This window comes from Danio rerio, chromosome 10 (assembly GCF_052040795.2).
Source record: "Danio rerio strain M-AB ecotype USA chromosome 10, GRCz13ab, whole genome shotgun sequence".
Taxonomy (NCBI): Eukaryota; Metazoa; Chordata; class Actinopteri; order Cypriniformes; family Danionidae; genus Danio; species Danio rerio.
This window is the reverse complement of record NC_141030.1, coordinates 33,101,967-33,122,500: the sequence shown is the minus strand read 5'-3', so window position 1 is coordinate 33,122,500 and position 20,534 is coordinate 33,101,967. Positions and strand designations below refer to the sequence as shown.

Genomic DNA, 20,534 nt, shown 5'->3' with positions numbered 1-20,534 from the left:
AGCTTGACATTGTTCAGACGTCATCAATATGACGCCTATCAAACATTGGATTTTGGTTGCCATACCTTGCGAATAATTTCAGTATTTAATGTCAATATTAAGTTGGTTCGACGTTGGATTTTGGTCAGTTTCCAACACAACCTAATCAACAAAATAACAATGTCATTTCACATAATTATTGGACATCAAAATAACATTGTCCTTAGATGCAGACAACCTAAATCTAACCTAATATTAACACCTTATGACATTGTGTGTCTGCTGGAATACACGCACACACGCACACACAAATGAGCATCATAAGCATCATAAAAAATGTATCATCAATTACAGTGTGTGATAAAGTTTTCTGAACCAAAACTTGTTGTGAACTTCTGCTTCACAAGTTAGGGATTCACTTCCGTTTATAAAGTATGTATCAACTACTAGTGTTCACACAAATAGACCATTTCAATGTGATGATGTCATTGGCCCATGAACATTTCCTGCTTGTTATCAAACTATTTCATAACTGTAAAAAGATTCAATTCAATCATATCTTATTGTTAAAACAGCTATCATAATATTATATAGCATAATATTATATATATATATATATATATATATATATATATATATATATATATATATATATATATATATATATATATATATGTGTGTCTCTTTATAAATTCTCGGAAGCTATAGAAATTAAAAATGTAAAACAGGAAATACGCTAGGGCCACTGTTTTTCTTTACATCCCTCAAAATGGTCTATAAACCTTTTAAAACAGAAAACAACTAAATGTTGTAGGCCATGTACACTAGGTCACTTTGTAAAGAAATATCATGTGTCTACACACACAATAGTCAACTATGATTTAGTTTGTCAAGTTCTCCTGAATGCCTATAGGACAAACGTAATAGAATTGCATATACAAAACTTGCACCCTAAAACTGTGGCTTAAAAGTTTATTAGTAATCCCCAAATGCCATTGCTCTGCAATAAAATAGCCAAATTGCATTAAAAAATATTTCAAATTTTATATAACAACGATATTATTTATTAAATGTCTCTCATGCAGAAAGACCCAGTATTTTGTACCTTTATAAAATGATTACCAAATTAATAAATTGGCTGATTTAATATACACAAATAAAGCTGAAGTTCACCTAAAACGATCCATATGCTCATTACTGCACATATGTTTGCAGAAAAGTTAATCAAGATCTTCCCAATAGCATCTCATGACTGTAGCACAGTAATATGTCTAGAAGGCCTGTTTTCCTTTCTGCATTCGAATGAAGCCTACCTGCAGCAAAACCCCATCATCCAGCCGACATTAATATTTCAGCATGCCTTTAGAGCATGAGAAGATCCAGTCTGGCCTCAAACTGTGCCACATTACAGTAATACAGTAAAGCATCAGCACTCTGTGGCGCAGGCAGGGATGGATTTACCTCTTTCTCTATGTGTCATTTGCTTTGGCCTGCAGCAAAACATAAGAAGAAGCCATTGCATCCTGTCAATAACATTAAGGTATAGAAGCTAAAAGTTGTCAATGCATATCTGTCATGATGCACTTATGATGGACTTTAAGAGTCCGGATCAATACAGTTTATGGAGCACCCTTGAGCTTGTAATCCTTAGTTGATAATAAAATCTCTTTTTCTCAACATGCTTTTACACAGCCACGATGTCCTTCTGGTCCAAATTTTGCACCCAGATGCAAAAACAAATAAAATTTAACTTAAATATGCCAACACTGACCCACTCCAAACATTGCACATGGTTTTAATGCTAATCTAAATCATTGTTGTTTTCATAACTGTAAATGCTCTGTTAGGAGTTTTGTATATACACTCACCAGCGACGTTAGGTATACTGTTTGTTAAAAGGCAACTGATCTATTGATGCAGATCTATTAGTCTAATCAAAATGCAGCAAATGGTATGGTCAAGATGATCTGCTCAAACCAAGCATCATAATAAGGGAAAAAAGGTCAATTTTTGTGACTTTGGATGTATGGTTGATGGTGCCAGACTGTGATTTTCACACACAACCAATCCTAGAGCTTATTATAAAAAAAAATAATAATAAATAAATAAAAAAAAAAGTCATAAGCTGTTCTGTGGATGAAAATGTCTCATTGCTAGAGGTCAGATGAAAATATTCATACTTGATCAAGCTGACAAAAAGGCAGCTATAACTTTAATAACTAGAAGAAAATCATTTCTGAAATCACAAGAAATTTAAACTTGAAGTAGATGTGCTACAACAGCAGAAAACCATATTTCCACTTCTGAAAGTGAAAAACCAAAAACCTCTGATAAAATTCATACAGGTTCATCAAATTTGACATTATTAAAAGGTAAAAAAGTGGACTGATGAGATGCTGTATGCCGTCACAGCTCTGCCGGCGAGAACTTCAAAATTGCTACATTGATGTCATGTTTAAAGGGGCAGTAGCAGCATATCAGCAAATCACCTACATTTCTGCATAAAAACAAGTTTTCTAGCGTGAAAATGTTTTTATCAAATCCATATAACAATGGAAGATCAAGTCGTTGCGTGTGTTGTGGCTTTGCTTCACTTATCCAATTTGGTCTGAAATATTATAAAGCAAGCAATATTGTTTTAAAAGAAAAATATACATATAACATTAATGCACATTAGTAACTCGGCAGTAACTTTTTAAATATATCTCACTGTGAGACAACATTGTAAATAATCGGGAATCCGGCAACCGTTATAATCAAACACTTGGGAACAACTGTGGTCGGAATCAAAGGTCATAGGACTGGGTTCTCTGGACTCCTCTCAAGTGATGGAGTTCTACATTATTATTGATTGCCGCCAAACTGTGTTATAACTCATTACCCTAAAGTTGATTTGATTTCAACTCTCTTAAGCGCCCACACCGGTAAAGAAGCACTGCGTTGTTCCTCGCCATCTATTGCCGCCGGCTCCCATTGACAATGAACGACTTCCAGCCACTTTGATGCTGTTGCTTCTTTTGGTGTGAACACTGTTCAAAAACATTTACATGACAACAATGTCGCCAAAAATGGAAAAGTTTTTCCCTTGCATTTTAATAAAAGTTTACAAAACTTCAAAGTTTTCAATGCATTTTTTTTGTATCACATAAGCCAGGCTAGTATTAGCGTCTCTCTGCTGTTAGATGCATTGAAAAGTAAATCCACACTTAGCTGATGAAGCGTCAATAAACATCTGAGAAACAACAACACTATTTTGCCAATGTTGTGTCTTTTTGTTTGTGCTTGCCTTTGATCAAAGACTCCATAAACATGTACTATGCACACGCATATTTTGATGGTACATTTGAGTATTAGTAAAGCGTCTGCTTAATATCTGTTGATACTGCTCCTTCAATAGACATTTAACTGACTTTAAGTAACTTTGCAAGTACATGTCAACTTACGCTAACCCTAACCCAAATCCTAACCCAACAATCTACTTATAATCTAATGAGAATTAGTTGGCATGTAGATGCGGTGTAACTTAAATTCAACAAACGGACCATCAAAATAAAGTGTGATCTAGTTTTTGGGGGATTACGGACACGAAAATGACACCGTTTTCAAAAGCGTATTGTGATTTATACGTTTTTGTGGCTTTAGAAGTGTCATGGTTGCTGGTGCCAGACAGTGATTTCCACACAACCAATCCTAGAGTTTGGTCTAAATGAAGAGTAAATGTCAAAAATATCATTCAGAAGCAGTTCTGTAGACAAAAAATGCCCTGTTGAAATGCCAGAGATCAGTTAAAAATAGGCATAATAGATGAAGCTGATTGAACGGTAAATGTAACATTAACTGGAACAAAATCATTTCTGAAATTGCAAGAAATCAAAACTTGAAGCAGATGTGCTACAGCAGCAGAAAACCATACTGCCACTGCTGACAGTGATGTACAAAAAACTTCTGCTAAATTAACACAGGTTCATCAAAAAAGGTTGCCTGGACTAGGCATAGGACAATAACCGGCTACAAGGTTTACCACGGTTTGGGAAAGTCAAGGGTATAAAACTGAACAAATGTTCTGTTATACCATTCGGATTGTTTTATGTGTTGTAAATAAATGTTTGTTTGTTTTTTAAATAATGCAGACAGTGGAAGACAATGATTTACTTTAATTATTTAGCCTGACATGTTTATGTCTCCAAAATATAATAAATGTTTCCTAAAATAAAATATATTGTGTTCGAAGGGGTGAAAAAGTAGTTTTTTTTATACTTAAGCTGATTGAATGGCAACTGTGACATAAATAACTAGAAGGAAAGCATTTCTGAAATCACAAGAAATCAAAACTTGAAGAAGATGTGCTACAGCAGCAGTAACAACCATACTGCCACTGCTGACAGTGATGTACAAAAACTTTTAATTTTAATTAAAATTTGACATTATACAAAATAAAAAAAAGGTTGCCTGAAATGATAAGACTTAGGATATATTTACAAGAGAACGATGTAGCAAAAAACGGAAACGTTCTTTCCATTGTGTTTAAAAAAAAAATGTTTACAGAACAAAGTTTTCAAAACAATTGTTTTGTTTCAAGTATGCCAGGCTAGTATTTGGCATGTCTCTGCTGTTGGATGCAATGAAAAGTTCATCCACACTTTGCTGATGAAGCGTCCATAAACATCTGAGTAAACACAACACTATTCTGCCAATGCTGTGTGTTTTTGATTGTGCTCACCTTTAATCAAAGCCTACATAAACATGTACTATGCACACACATTACATTATTCTTGGATGATTATGGACACAAAAATGACAATTTTCAAAAACAAGTTGTGATTTATTCATTTTCAGTCACAAAAATGCTGTAGTCATGTGGCCGCTTGATTTCTGCTTTAACTTTCATCAGCGCTAGTGAATTTTCCTGCACAGTTCAGATCATCCTGACTGTCAAATTCCAGCTGTAAGGTCTGAATGATGAAGAGTGTTTTGACTAAAATGTTGTGGAGAGTCACTCCCAGGGCTCTCTGTGGACAGAACGCATATGCTGCAGTCGACTCTGCAGATAGTAGGAGCAGACAGTGGAGCCGGAGGCTTAGCTGCCATTGGACTCCAGATCGGGAGCAGACTAAAAATTAATTAGAAGTTTGATAGGTTTATGCAGGCCTTTTAATTACAGTGGTAAAGGACAATTAGATTTGAGCTCTGAGACATCTCTCGGGAGCTACATAAAAGAAAGAGCTAGAAACTTCAAGTGACTCTGACTACACTACAATGTCTTACATTTGACTATCTATTTGAATTTTCATGTCTTTTGTTTCTGTTTTTTTTTCATTATTAGGCTCAATTGGCTTTTCACATATCAAACCATAAACCACTGCACCAAATCCAGGGTACACAGGGATAAACAAGCTATAAAAGTGGTATAAGATCAAGCTTTAAAAAGGCAATTAGTGCAGCATGAAAACCCTTGTGAGTGATAGAGACAAAAAAGAAAATCTATATTCATTTTCTTTAGAACATGTTGTGTTGATTTGTAACCACACTGTGTAAAACGCCACTCAAGATAACAACCTCATTATGCAATCCTGCATTTGTTGAACAAACATAACAAATTGTAGACAAAGCCTTTGCACTGACACTTCTGGATTGCTGTACTAAAGGAATGAAGAATAAGCTGAAAAAATGTAGCAACAATTTTTACGCACAACGGATTACAGTCCAGATAGGGATTTTGTATTCAGAACTAATGCTAAAAATACTCTGCTTTACACATTGTAAACGTAGCTTTGGGTTACATAAAACCTGCAGCGTGGGTTTATTCACACAAAATGGAAAACCTAATTAAGATTCCCATGCAGAATCTCCCGTTCCTCCAAAACCGCCCAAAGCACTTGGCTAATTACCCTATTAATCATGGCAATGCTGTTGGTAATCTCACCTAGCCTTGTGCAATTATGCCCAATAAAACAGGAATGTAGAGACAACTCTTTGGCACATCCTTTTAGGCTGAGCTGGGTTGAGATTGTGTTCCAGGTTCAATGGCCTACACATTGAGTAATCAAAATAAAATAAAAATCTACTTAAAATAAATAAATAAACAATGAAATGGAATTTAAAAAAATGTTCAAACCGATTAAAAATTTGATTAAATGCTATATTAACAAAATACTATGATATAGTCTTTCAATATATAAATAATCTGACTACATGTTGCAAAAAGGGCATAAAAGAGCACCATTTACTGCAAATGCAGTCCTTTTACACCTCTTTTCAACAAGAATGAATAAATAATGTACCAGGGGTGTCCAAACTTGGTCCGTGAGGGCCGGTGTTCTGCAAAGTTTAGTTCCAACACAATTAGACACATGTAAACCATCTAATCAAGCTCTTTCAAGGTATAATAGAAACTTCCAGGCAGGTGTGTTAAAGGAAGTTGGAGCTAAACTATGCAGTACATCGGTAGTTTGGGCACCCCTGATATATACTCTTGAACCCAATTCTGTTCTTTGTACTTTTTTTTACCAGGCAAACTAGTCGCATGTTTCCACAGACTTTGGAATCAATTGATGAAATAAAGCAGCTATGTGTTGTTTATGTGAATATAACAAGTCTAAAAACAAACACTGTACGTCCCAATGTTTCTGCAAGCAGTTTGCCACATCTGTTTTAATGTTCACAGTACCGGGTGTGATTCTAGCACCAGCCATTTACATAAAAAGCTTCTACTTTCTTTTGTTTTTGTTATTTTTCAAAATAAATTGAAACCGAAGCCTCTGTATTAACTATTGACTTGCTCTCTTGTATGGCGGTCAGTGGACAGTTGTACATTATTTAGGCATAGAGAGTAATATAGTGCAAAGTTATTACATTGCTCAAGGGGGCTTTCATAGAGAGCGTCAGCATTTCTCGGCTTCCTGTTCACTGGCTCCATTTAAGACAAGCCAAAATTGAACCAGTTTTCTGCAGTGGAAATGCATGTAACAGTCTAAAAAGCAGCCTGGGAACATACACATAGGGCTTAACTGCAACATAGGGCTTAACTGCAACATCATTTTATCTGCTTGTTTATTATTTCTGCCACAAATTACATCAACTTTGTTTCGAACCCTAAATTTCCTTTAATGTTAGTCTATTTATGCAGCCAAACTTGACCAAAACAATGTCAAAACAAATTTAGCCACTCTGTAGAGAGTTCCAGAACTCCAGTTGCGCTGGGTTTAATTTTGTTCTGCCTTGTGGCAGAATCCAGGTTTCATGCTAACCGTAACGAGTAATCTAGTCCTTAGGAGGCCATCGGCAGCTAAAGGGCACACAGCATGAGCCTACTATCCCTCCCAGTGTCTCTCCATAGCTGTGATTTTAAAATAGAAGCACAATTTCACAAATATAATTAACAAAGATCACATGAGCTCGATGACCACAGATGACCACATTTGAGAACAGTGAAAATGCTGACACTAAGAGAACAAACATACTGGCCCCGAAACATCCTCCTATCTGGGTACACACCTCCTCATTTCCTGTCACCCCGTCTGAAGGCCTTCGAGGCTGGAAGAAGCGCAAACTCAGAGGAAAAACTCAACTAAAGTGCTTACTGCACATTTCCTTCTGGGGGTCACGAACCCTCCCCATAATCAGCATCTATGTCAATTAGTCCTGACAGTGAAATGTCAATAATTTAATCATTAGAAATCATCAACAGCGGGGCTGAATGGAGAACAGTGAGTCCTAAGAAGAAAAGGCAAACTTTTTTGAGGAGATGTGTGCTATCAGATTTCACCGGGTAGAGGATAAAACAGGCAAATCAAGTCATTTCGAGGAATCAAGCCATATCTAGGAAACAGAATATCCCAGAGAGTTTGAGTCGGGCAATTTTCACTATAAGCAACCAACTAGCAACCACCCAGAACACACACATACCACAGAGTTGTAAATAGGGTTGGGTATCGTTTGGGGTCATTTCGATACCCATGCCAAATAGATACTTTTAAAATGGTACCGGTGCCAAAACGGTGCCTAAACCGATACTTTAGAGCCACAAAAATACAGTGGATGACAATATGATTAAGGTGTTTACATGAGTTGCTTTTTAAATGTTCCTTTCATGATCCTGTTTTGAATCTTCTAGCACATAGGTCAATTAACGTCATTGTGTCACCACGCTATCCACATTTCCTGAGGAGTTTCATGTAATTTCAGGTGTTTAACTTTTACATTTACATTTACATTTTCGACTTTAACTGCAGTTCAGAGGTTTTACTTTTATTCAGGAACATATTGTTCATGCCCAGTGGATGAGAATATTAATTAAAAACTTGTGGAAGAATGTTGTTTAATAGAATTTGATAACACACATCTAATGGAAAGGAAAAACCTCCGCATTTTGTGACGCAAGGATCTGTGATCCTTTAAGGTAATCAAAAAGGTACAAAAAAAAAATTAGCTGTTTACACGGTAGACTCTTATGCCCCATTCACACGGAGCTTCAGCATCAACGCTTGACAGTGGGGGTGTCTGAAGTTGGGGCTGACGCGATCGTCATAGCAGCGTTAGCCATTGAAATTAGTCAGCAATATGCCACAGTCTGAGCTGGTGTATTTGCATCCAGCGATCTGATTGGCTGACGCTTCCGTCGCCGCTTGAAAAGTTGAGCAAGTCCCAACTTTTGCAGCGAGCAACGCCTCTAAAGCAGCGCTAACGTATCCACACTGCAGTTCGGCAATGCCTGACGTCACCCATTCAAAGTGAATGGAAAGCGTTGACGCTGACGACCCGTGTGAATGTAACATGAATCAGAGTTTTGTCCTAATCATATTAAAATCTGAATATTGGTGTCCATGTAAACGTAGTCAGTGAAAGTGCCAGATGATGTCGCAAGCTGTCAAAGACAGTGCATTCCTCTGCCTTTAAGGTATTCATTGAGCCCCTCAAACGTGTCATTAAGTTTGAGATGTTTCCCCACTTATTCGCAACTTTTGTAAAGCATCTGCTGCACATTGCTGTGTTAGAATCATTGCTTGTAAAATATAGCCATACTTTAAAACATTAAGTTTAAGCAAATTTGATGTATGCGATCATGCATGTTGATGACTCTAAAGGAAGTCGCTCATCAGATCGGTTGTTGCTAGATCAGAAATGGTTATGGCCGAAAGTTATTGAGAATTATTTATTTTATCTTTTAAATTACCCAATAAATTGTATTTTTTAACGCCTACCCCCAACCCAAAACCCAACTGTTACTGTGCTTTAAAAATATTTATCACTGTTAATGCACATCCAGCTGGCCGCGTTTCTGATCTAGCCTTTACCCACTGGATACGCTGTACTGCAGTAACTGCCTATGTGCGTGCGTTCCCTAAGCAAGAACAAACGCCTGACATCGTCGACAGTTTTCGTATCCCTTAAAGTTGTTTAGAATTAAATTTTATGCGGTGGTGTGACACAACGCTTACCTATGTGTGCCTTTAATGTACCCCTTGATACTTCTTACATCCTTGTCACAGCACCAGTGGCCCCACAATTAGGCACTGAAATCCATATGCTTATTCGGTCCGGTCCATACCGGTTACATAGGGTACACAACCTTGGTTGTGACAGTCCAGGAAAAATGATCTGTGAACCGGAATCACTCCAGACTTTTATTTCACCATGTTGATGTACTTACAAATGGAATGAATTATAGCAAACTAACAGTAAGATGGCAGTGGTAAAGAATACTGGGGGTGAAGCAGTCACATTAATGTCAACAGAGAAAGGCCGCCACTACAAATAAAAACCAAACGCTCAGATTTTAATTGAAAATCATCAAAACTTTTTTCATTGGATAAACTTGCACAAATTGCTAACCTAAAGAATAACAATGTGCACTAGCAACATAAGCAACATAGATTTTACAAGGAATTTAATATTTGTTGGAAAAGTATTATTAAAACAATAGTACAACATTACAGATACTTACTTCTATGGAAATTTTAATTCAGGGATGTCAAATTCTGTATCTAGAGGGCCACTGTCTAGTAGTTCTAACACTAACCCTAATTAAACAAATTCAAAACAACCAATCAAGGTTTGTTTGGGCACTTTTAATAGAGCTAGCTGGAGCAGAACTTTGCAGGATGTTGATTAGAACAAACTCTAATCCGATGAGCATATAAAAGTGGGGAAGACCATTTCGAAATATGCACTACATAATACTTGTGTGTATGTGTGTATGTCACTGATATACAGAAACAGACCCTGCATCTGTTAGCTGCTCATGTTTACCACTCTAACAAGGCACAGTAAGAGGGTAACATGAGCACTCAGTCTCTCACACACACTCACATAGAGAGTCTAGGTCCAAATGGCAGTGTAGCCAGGCCGAAACTCGAGAGGCCGTGCGAACAATGGTGTTATTCTGAGGGGAGCAGATGAGATGGCAGACGGATGAAGGACGTAGTCAGAGATCCTGATTGGAGCTGATCAACAGAGACCGTGTGAACACAGACTGGGAACATGTTCAACTCACATAATCTCTATTCATTCCACCTCCTTTTCTGCCCTTTATCTTTCTTTGTGTCTTGTTTTTATTGTCTCTCACTATCCCAAAGTAAACTCATGGAGGTGTTCGAGTAGGATGGTTAACCTCTGGGTTAGGCTGCATGATTCTGGCTAAACTGAGAAATCAAGAATTTTTTTTTTTTTTGGCTTAAAATCAAGATCACAATTTTTGAAGATCACAAGAGTAATATGAGTAGGTTATTATTATTGTTAATTCTCAAACATATGGTAAAACAACGATAATAATTGGTATTAATGTACAATCAAAGGATAACATCAAAATACAACTATTTATAAAACGTTGATTTATTATGTTTAAGACTTATGCTTGCAATCTGTTATTAGACGATTTTCTTCACTGGTAAAATCAGACATTTGTCCTCATCAGTTTCCCTCGTGCATTGAATTTAACGTTAAATAGGGTATAATAGTTATATTGACAACTGTTAAACATTTATTTTCATGCAAAACACTGTTTTCTGTGTTTGCTAAGAAAGAAAAACATATCAAATGCTTGTCGTAATCATAACTCTAAAATGCGATATGGTCATTTAAATGATGTGTGCGATTTCAGTTTCACTTTCACTGTCGAGTGCGGCTCATGTCTTGGCTGCTGTCATTCTAAGAAAACAAAAACAAATCATACTTCCCGCATGACTCTCAAACAATTGCTCCGTGTGACAAACTGAACGTTATTGTAGACCTCACTGGTGGGCACACGCGCATCTCAGTAGTAAACAAACAGTGCGTCAGCTCACGTGTCATATCGTGGCCACACATACGTGAAAATATGCATCAGAAGTTTAATTTTTGGGTGAATTATACCTCATAAATACAGTTTGTGACTCTTTCAACTTCATTTGGAGGTGTCTACTATGTAAAACAATGTGAAGACTTGGGCATTCTTCTTTTATGCTTCTCCCGAACTAGAAAATATAATTGGTTCGAATCGAGATCACAATCTTTTATTTTGATTAACCATGGCATGCAGCTATTCCTCAGGGCTCAGTGCTGAGTAAAGTAACAAATTACAAATACTAAAATGATTGTAATTGAGTAGTTTAAAATCTAAGTAGTTTTAAAATTGTGTACTTTTAATTTTTACTTTACCTTGAGTACATTTTTAGTGCAGTATCTGTACTTTTACTCCACTACTTTCCTTCAAACTGCAGACACTACCTAATTTTTTCCTGTTTATGGGGATTCTAAAAAAAAAAATCAGTCTTTCGATTAATGTCCAATCAAATCGCAAAAAGTAAACTGAAAAGTAAATCGCATCATACTAACCAACATCAAGACATGCAGCAAACTGTTTGGAAACATTAAAAGTGTCCAAGATTCTCCAAAATATTAATCGAGAGCCTGTTTAGACTGAATGTCACTGATAAGAAGATGACAGATCATTTCTGTATAAATGCACTACAGAATATTACGTTTACACACATGCATTAGCCATTCAGTGTAATACTTATTACTTACTACTCTTGAGTACTTTTAAAAGAGCTACTTTTTACTCATACTTTAAGTAATATTTACAACAGATACTTTTACTCTACTTGTACTACATTTTTGAGACAGGTATTAGTACTTCTGATTATGATTTTTCAGAGCCTTCTTCTTTTCTTCTATGAACTTCTTCTGTAATATTATAAACGTGTGTGTGTGCACCCATGGGTGCAAGTGTCATCACAGCCAGCTGAAGCAAACAAGCATCATGTACTAGGGGATTTAGACCTGACCACAAAAGCCCGCCTCTACACGTCAGCTTCAAACGCACACATATACAGGCTGAGCACCCAGCCACATGCTTGCCGGGAAGTCTGCCCAACACTGTAGTGAAATGCAGCATAAAAGTGCACACATTAGTCAAGCAGAATGCTAAGAGCGTGAGTAGCATAGCTAATCATCAAATCAAAACAAGAATGATGATAGAACAGAAGAGAAGGATGATATCAAGTGCCTATTATTCATCTCTCCGGAAGAGGAAAGTGAAAAGGAAATCGAAAGAGTGTGTGACTGACAGAGTTAAAACAAGAAAATGACAAAAGGAGCTACAAAGACAGAGAAAACACATTCATTTGGGGTGAGTCACTTTGCTGCAGAGTTTCTTACGACAGACTGAAAACCACGTTCTACAACAGTTTGCAATGCCAACTTACAGTGTTTACGACAACTAGAGCATCGAAATAACACTTAATCACTTCAGCTTTACGGTCCACCTCCTCTCCACACTTGACATGATGTATAAAGTCTTTTCTGCTTACCTCTGAGCTCCTCACTTTCTGTTCCTGCATGCTTCTCTGAGTGTGTGTGTGTGTGTGTGTGTGTGTGTGTGTGTGTAAGCGTGTTTCAGTGAGTGTTCAATCGTACAGTAGAAAGGTGTTCATGTTCTTTGAAGTGGCTTCCTTTTCTCTGGGCAGACTCAGAGACTGTTCTTCGCATTTGTGTGTGTGTGTGTGTGTGTGTGTGTGTGTGTGAGAGAGAGAGAGAGCATGCCAGAGATGTGGGGAGGCCCTGAATCACTTCCCCACCGCTGCATCCAGCACTCTGCGGCACTCAGCAAGTCTACTGCAGGGAACACAGCCAAGCAGGAACCAAGAGAGGAAGAGCCATCAAGCCACACGGAAAAAAACGACTGCAACACGATTCCTTCTCAAGATGCCGATGGTTGACAGGTACATCAACAGGAGCTCCTGCAGTTTAAGACTACCAAATCAAGCGATAATCCTGACAGCACTATGGTTTATTAGATACGTAACTGAAAATAGTCACTTTCTCTATTGTTTTATTTTACTGAGACTGTATTTATACGTACTTCTATTTAATCCTGGTTTGCTTTGCATTCACATTGTGATTTCAGAGATCTAGCCTATTGATACTAAACAACAACAAAAAGGCTACAGTAACAGAATTGGCTGAATGTTCAAAACAATGCTGTGTGATGGGCTTATCAGACTAGTTTTTCACAATTTTTTTTTATTTTTTGCGATAAAAATGATTGATTTTGTGGTGTGATTCCTAGAAATGTGTTGACAATTTTGCGATTAAAAAACACATACAAAGTTAGAAAAAATGTTCTATTCTTCTTTATTTTGGCTTCTTGTCAAGACATGATCTAAAACAGATTTAAAATGGTAGGGCAAAGGAAGGTTGTATAACTTATTTTAATCCACAATCTTACTTTCTCTCAGATTTCACTACTCAGAGCATCTAACATCAGGCAGGCTACCTCACTCAGGACACGTGTTACGGCTTCCCCTACCGTAATACACCTAAGGCACAGATCGCCGTAAGCATTTTCTCTCGTTAACTGCAGGGAAAGATTTAAAAAGCCCCTATTATACATTAAAAAGGGTCATATTTCAGTTATAGGAGTCTCCAACAACCTACTGATATGCATGCAAGGTCAAAAACCACTTTCATGGTAACACATAATATGAATTTATTTATACCTAATTATCCCAGCGACTCCCATTTGATCCGTTAAGCGATTCATTTGTTCCCAAACCCCTCCTTAGCGCGAAGCTAATCTGCACTGATTGGACCTTTAACAGCCTGTTGTGATTGGTCGGTAGTGTTTGGCGCGAGACAGTAAAATGCCCAGCATGGTTTGTCAAGCCCCAACATTGGTATGGGATCCAATCGCAGTACAAGCAACTAAACACAATTAAATAAATAATTTGCAAGCTAGAGAAAATAAGGAGACAGCTTTTTACTCACACTCATGAAATGTGTCACCGCCAGGTCTCATTTCAATAATTATCTTTTATTTCGGAGTTTTTCTCCCTTCTCAGCTGTAGATCATTGCAATCATTGCTGCGGCACCTCTTGCGTGAAGTTTTATATGTTCTCAGGGCTTACCTGTACTCTGCCCAACAATCACATCCCCAGCCAGCACTCACCAGCGCTCCTCCTCAGCATGCAGCAGGCTGCCTTTGTGCCTAATAAACTGGCCTTATTTTGCACGCACCCCTAGTGTATTGTCTGTCCATTTGTCTCACAAGTCTCATACATCAGTAGTCTCTTCTGATCCTTCCTTTGACAAACGAATGAATCGGCCTTTGTAAGCATGTAGATAGCTAAAGCACTCCTTTCCCTCACACAACCAATAATATCCAGGTAAGCACTGCGTCTTCAAGACTCATGATGACTTCAGGATCCGTCTTTGCTGCCGTGTTAGTTTACACAGGTTTAAATTTAATTTTAAAATTTAAGTTTAAATTTTGTAGCCACGTCACGCCAGAACGGCTAAAGACTCGTTATGAAGACGATTCGTTCTAACCACTATGAGTCGACTCTTATTTTAGATGAATCAATAGTTTTAAAAACTGTCCACTTTCAGATTTAAGCCTTAGCTGGATATTTCACTTCACTTAGAGCTGTGTTACACACTACAAGGAAGGTCATTTTCAAAAACCCACAATAGGGGATCTTTAAATGAAAACATTTATCGATTTGACACACATCATTATATCAGGCATACATGTAAAGCATATATAATGTCCTTTATTTCTGTCACGTCCAGCGGCCGTCATCCTTTAAGCAATCTCCACCATTGTAAGCTGCTTGCTTTTCTGTCTGTTCCACTGCTCTGTTTGATAGATGTTTGCTCTAACTTTATTTTGCAGTCTTAAGCGCGTCAAACGCACAAAACGCCCAAATAGCGGCACAGGATGTCTAATCACATCTTGGCACTGACTTCAAATGTAAATCCCTCACGTTTCATCTGCGTCTGCCTACTGCACTGGCTGCAAAACATTTAAGAGACACTCAAATGCAACACGTGCTCTGCGTATGCAACTTCTTTAAGTCATGTAAAACAATTTTACAAACTGAAAATAAATATAATTTGATTATATGATTTTGAATTGGATGTTTTATGAGATTATTTAAATTTTTTTATTGTGTGTTTAATTATGAATTTTGCAGGATCTGACTTTTTGTTGATTTTGAGTTGGATTCAGTGATCACAGTATCGTGAAAAGCTTATACCATTGTTCACAGTATATGGTATTTATAGCAATTCGGTGCATCAGTATATCACAGAAAATATGAGAGCTAATAAATTGTGTCAAGTAACTATATAGATAACTGTAGCTATAAAGTTTTCATAATAAAAATTTGAATTCTATATAAAAATAGGTACCTAACTTCACACCATGACTGTGAAGTGTTAGAAAATAGGAATCAATTTTTTATTATTTTCGTCTCTCTCTTTTTTTTTTTAATCAAACAATTATTTGTATTGGTCACGTAAGGGTCATATATTATCTGAACTTTTACTGTTGTGTGTGGGATGATGTGCATACTAATTAGCATTTTTGCAGAAGTAGATAAATGCTGGTCCAAAATTTAATTCAGCTCTTGCAGAAACTTCCTGTCTGAAGAAAGGTGTTAAAACTGAACACAGAGCACAAAAAGTTTTATGCTTTTTTTGGTGTGCAGAGAATTCGTAGAAAAAGAGGATTTATGTCTGGGGTGCGGCCAATGGAGGACTGGACAATGATTGACAAATGACGAATTTCACTAAACTCCACCTGTTAATAGCTGCCTATATAAGTTGAAGTTAGCAAAAGAAAGGGGTTGCGCAACTCCCTAATGTAACTTTTGCATTGCATTAAGGATAACAGAATTCTGTGAATCGAATTATTCATTTGTATCCAATAAATTGTTACAATTTTTGACATTGAAGAAAAACCTCTCCTGACCTTTTTTCTTGAACACGCATAGAATTGATGTATATTCCAACTGAAGATAAATGCTTATTAAAAAGTTTTTTATCCGGTGGTGTAGATGCTTATAATAAAAAATGTTATATAGTTACTATTATAGACACCCGCTTCAAATGTTATCACTCGACTGAATGGTTTTTTTAGCTGATAGACATGGGCCATTATTGAATGACTCTCGGTTATGAACGACTAAAAATTGATTACATAAAAATATATGTTATGTCAGGGGCGACGCAGTGGCGCAGTGGGTAGCACGTTCGCCTCACAGCAAGAAGGTCGCTGGTTTGATCCTCAGCTCAGTTGGCGTTTCTGTGTGGAGTTTGCATGTTCTCCCTGCGTTCGCGTGGGTTTCCTCCGGGTGCTCCGGTTTCCCCCACAGTCCAAAGACATGCGGTACAGCTGAACTGGGTAGACTAAATTGTCCGTAGTGTATGAGTGTGTGTGTGAATGTGTGTGTGTATGTTTCCCAGAGATAGGTTGCGGCATCCGCTGCGTAAAATCTTGCTGGATAAGTTGGCGATTTATTCCACTGTGGCGACCCCGGATTAATAAAGGGACTAAGCCGACAAGAAAATGAATTAATGAATATTTTATGTCAACAATATTCACTAAAATGTTTTCTAAATGTTTAACTGAGTTTTCTGGACAAACATTTGTGTGTTGAACAAGAAATGTTGATCTTTAAATAATTTGCGCATAACGTGCCGATCGAAAACTAAGCTTGTTTATCAGTTGCTTGAAAGAGGGGTAATTGGTAGCACTGTCGCCTCACAGCAAGAAGGTCGCTGGTTCGAGACCCGGCTGTGTCAGTTGACATCCCTGTGTTCACGTGGGTTTCCTCCAGTTTCCGCCACAGTTCAAAGATATGAGGTACATGTGTCTGAGTGTGAATGGGTGTTTGCCAGTAATAGGTTGCAGCTGGAAGGGCATCCGCTGTTTAAAACATATGCTGAATAAGTTTGCGGTTCATTCCACTGTGGTGACCCCTGATAAATAAAGGGACTAAACCAGAGGAAAATGCATGAATGGATGAAGTAGTAAGTTTGTGTTCATTTTTAAGTAATGAATAAAAACAGAATGATATGCTAACTAGAACTAATTATTATGCAAATTTGAAAAAAATCATCCACTAAACAGAAAAAAATATATATATATATATTGACTCAACAGCAGTAACTGTTGCTTCAGATGATATGACAAGAATATCTTTACTAGTAAAATACAATAATTAACATTGCATATATAAACAAAATTATGTTAGCTGAACGAAAAATTGTAACTGAGAAAAACTAAAAACAGTTGTTGAGACAACTCAAAATTCTTACTGCAAGTTGCCTTATTTTTTTTATCTTTACTCAACATTTTTTTTTACAGTGCACTTCAGCATCTTGTCATATTTCATTTACATTGTTTGCTTATTTTATTCAACAAAACTAGCATAAGCGGAGTATTTAGTGCGAGTTGGTGCTAATTTGCCTCATGGTCAAGGCAGTAAGTGACTGTATTATCATCAATAACGTTACTCGTTTAGCACAAAAGTCCATAACATACAACATCCTAAAAAAAAATAAAAAATAAATTCTTACCTAAGAAATGTTCTGCCTTTGTGCTTTCGCTTTTTTTGCTCATTACTACAACCGTACACAGCGCAAAAGTCCAGCATCTTCAGATTGGCTTTGGTCTTGACTAGTGCAGCTGAATGACATTTGTCCTGGGAGCACTGTACAAATGTGGCGGTGCTATTGACGCATGCTCCAGGTACGTATGTGATATCTAGTGTATGTATCTATGAATCCAACTATATACTATAACAAACCAGTTCATGAAAGGAACATTCAAAAAGCAATTTATGTAAACACCTTAATCATATTGTTGGCTTATTCAGATTAAGGCAAATAATTAGATTACTGATGTCCATGTAAACAAAGTCAGCGTTAATTAATGAGTCTTACAGTTTCACTCTAACAAAGATTAAATAGAATTAAGGGACAGAGCAGATTTTTGCATTCCACTCTGTAGATTCTCCACTATTCAATTTTATTTAATCTTAAAAACCTAGATTGACAATCAGTTATTCTGACACCATTGAAACAGCCCCAGGAAATCACCCAAAACACCTCTAGCAAAGCCCTTGCAACCACCATTACATAATGGTGGTGACTTTTGCATATTTAAGCACCAATTAAATTTTCTTCGGAATGATTTAAAAATCTGTATTGCACTAGTAAACTATTTTGGGTTGTTTGTGTGTGGATTTGCTGGAATAGCATGACAGGAACAAGCTGTGCCCATGTGATTAATATGCGTATCTGATACAGTGACAGACAGCCATGAATATATGTGTGTGTTAGAACCGCAGCGGGTTTAATGAAGCTGTAGTGGGCGGTGGTGACTCTGTGTCTAATGAGAACACACCACACAAATATATGCAATGAACAAACACAAGCACGCGGAAACAAGAGCTTGCCGGCTCCTAAGAAAACTCCAGGGGAACCGGCAAGAATTCCACAATGTACAACAAAGACATCAAACATCAACACCACTGTCTGACTGCTTGTTAGAGCCAGATGAAACTTAAAGTAAAGCTACCGAAACCAAAGCCCTTAATCCACAGCACTGCACGCAGGCAAACAGAAAATATATCAAATATTTCAGAAACTAGCTATAAAGAATATCATATTGAATTTGGTGCCAACAGCCAAGTGGTTAGTGTGTTTACAGTGTTCACAGCGACCTGAGTTCGATCCCCGGCTCAAGGTCCTTTGCTGATCTTTTCTCTCTCTGTTCCCCATACATTCCTGTCTATGATATCCACTATTAGTGCTGGGTGATTTGGCCTAAAATCAAAATCTTGATTAATTTAACATTTTAACTTGATTACGATCATTGTAAATTAAATAATAAATAATTGTAGGTAATTAAAAAATAAGCAGTATCCCTTTAAATACAATAACTCTTGTATATCATGTACATGAAAGTTTAAACAGTGCATTTCTTGAATCTTCAGCAAAACAAATATTTTAATGTAAATAATAATTTTATTGTAACAAAATATGCCATCTCAAGGCATTTCTGGCGTGGCTTCCCATCTCTGTTAATGTAGTGCAAATGTGTGACGTGAAGTTACATTTTTTTAAGAGGTGCGCGGGTATGCGACCGAGTGAAGGCTGCACCAGACAATACCAGTGCGTTCGACACAGAAGTATAAATCAGCCTTGCCAGAGTGGGGTCACATGACTCCACACATGGTAGGGAAAGTAACTGAAAAAATGAACCTGGAAAAATTAGATCGATTATAGGTTATGAATGTCGATTTCGATTACTATTTGATTAATCAACCAGCCCTAAACACTATCCTAAAAATAAAAATAAATAAATAAATAAATAAATAAATATACAAGGTTTCCACTTTTTCATAAACAGCCAATTTTAGGACTTTTTAATGCATTGTTAAATGCAAATCAAGCACCATAGTAATATGTAGCACCTTAAAAGTCCTAACTGTACATAACATTTCACTTAAACCTAATACTAACATAAAAAAAAATTAAAATAAAACAAAAATCAATGTGTCGTTTTCAAACTTTGAATTAAGAACTGGTCATATTCAGATGTGGTTTCTGAAATATTTATAAAATGTGAAGCATTTGTCATAGTTCTTGTACAACAACTAAACAATTTTTACATTTTAATTTAAGATTTTAAATTAAGAAATTGTGTTTTTTTTTCATTCTGTTTTTTGACCACAGCCTGACAATTATTGAAATACCTCCAAAACTAATTTCAAATTTAATTCAAGTATTTTCAAGGACCCATGTTTGTTTTCAAGTACTTGCCAGGTCTTGAATCCATACATTTCAAGTACTTTCAAGAAGTCCAGGAAACCTGTACACTACCTGACAAAAGTCTTGATGATCCCAGTTGTAAGAACAATAAATACATTTACTTCTAGTTGATCATTTGGAAAAGTGACAGAAGGTCGATTTTTGTGATAAATGGACCCAAGATTCTCACAGAAATCAGTCAAGTTTGGTTAGGGAAAAATCATGGTTTGGGGTTACATTCAGCATAGGGGTGTGCGAGATATATGCAGAGTGGATGGCAGCATCAACAGCCTGAGGTACCAAAACATTTGTGCTGCCCATTACATTACAAACCAAAGGAGAGGGCAAATTCTTCAGCAGGATAGCACTCCTTCTCATAGTTCAGCCTCCACATCAAAGTTCCAGAAAGCGAAAGAAGGTCAAGGTGCTCTTGGATTGGCCAGCCCCATCACCAGACATGAACATTAATGATCAT

General features: G+C 36.9%; 1 protein-coding gene and 1 long non-coding RNA gene across 4 annotated transcripts in view; one reads left to right on the top strand and one right to left on the bottom strand.

Moving 5' to 3' along the window:
* dlg2 (discs, large homolog 2 (Drosophila)) overlaps positions 1–20,534 on the bottom strand; it is a gene marked incomplete at its 5' end in the record, with an annotated part of 395,575 nt that overhangs the window by 307,623 nt on the left and 67,418 nt on the right.
* Positions 12,279–16,200, top strand: LOC147842116 (uncharacterized). Its single transcript, XR_015501291.1, has 3 exons — positions 12,279–13,178; positions 13,695–13,723; positions 15,132–16,200. It is a non-coding gene; the product is annotated as an uncharacterized LOC147842116 (long non-coding RNA).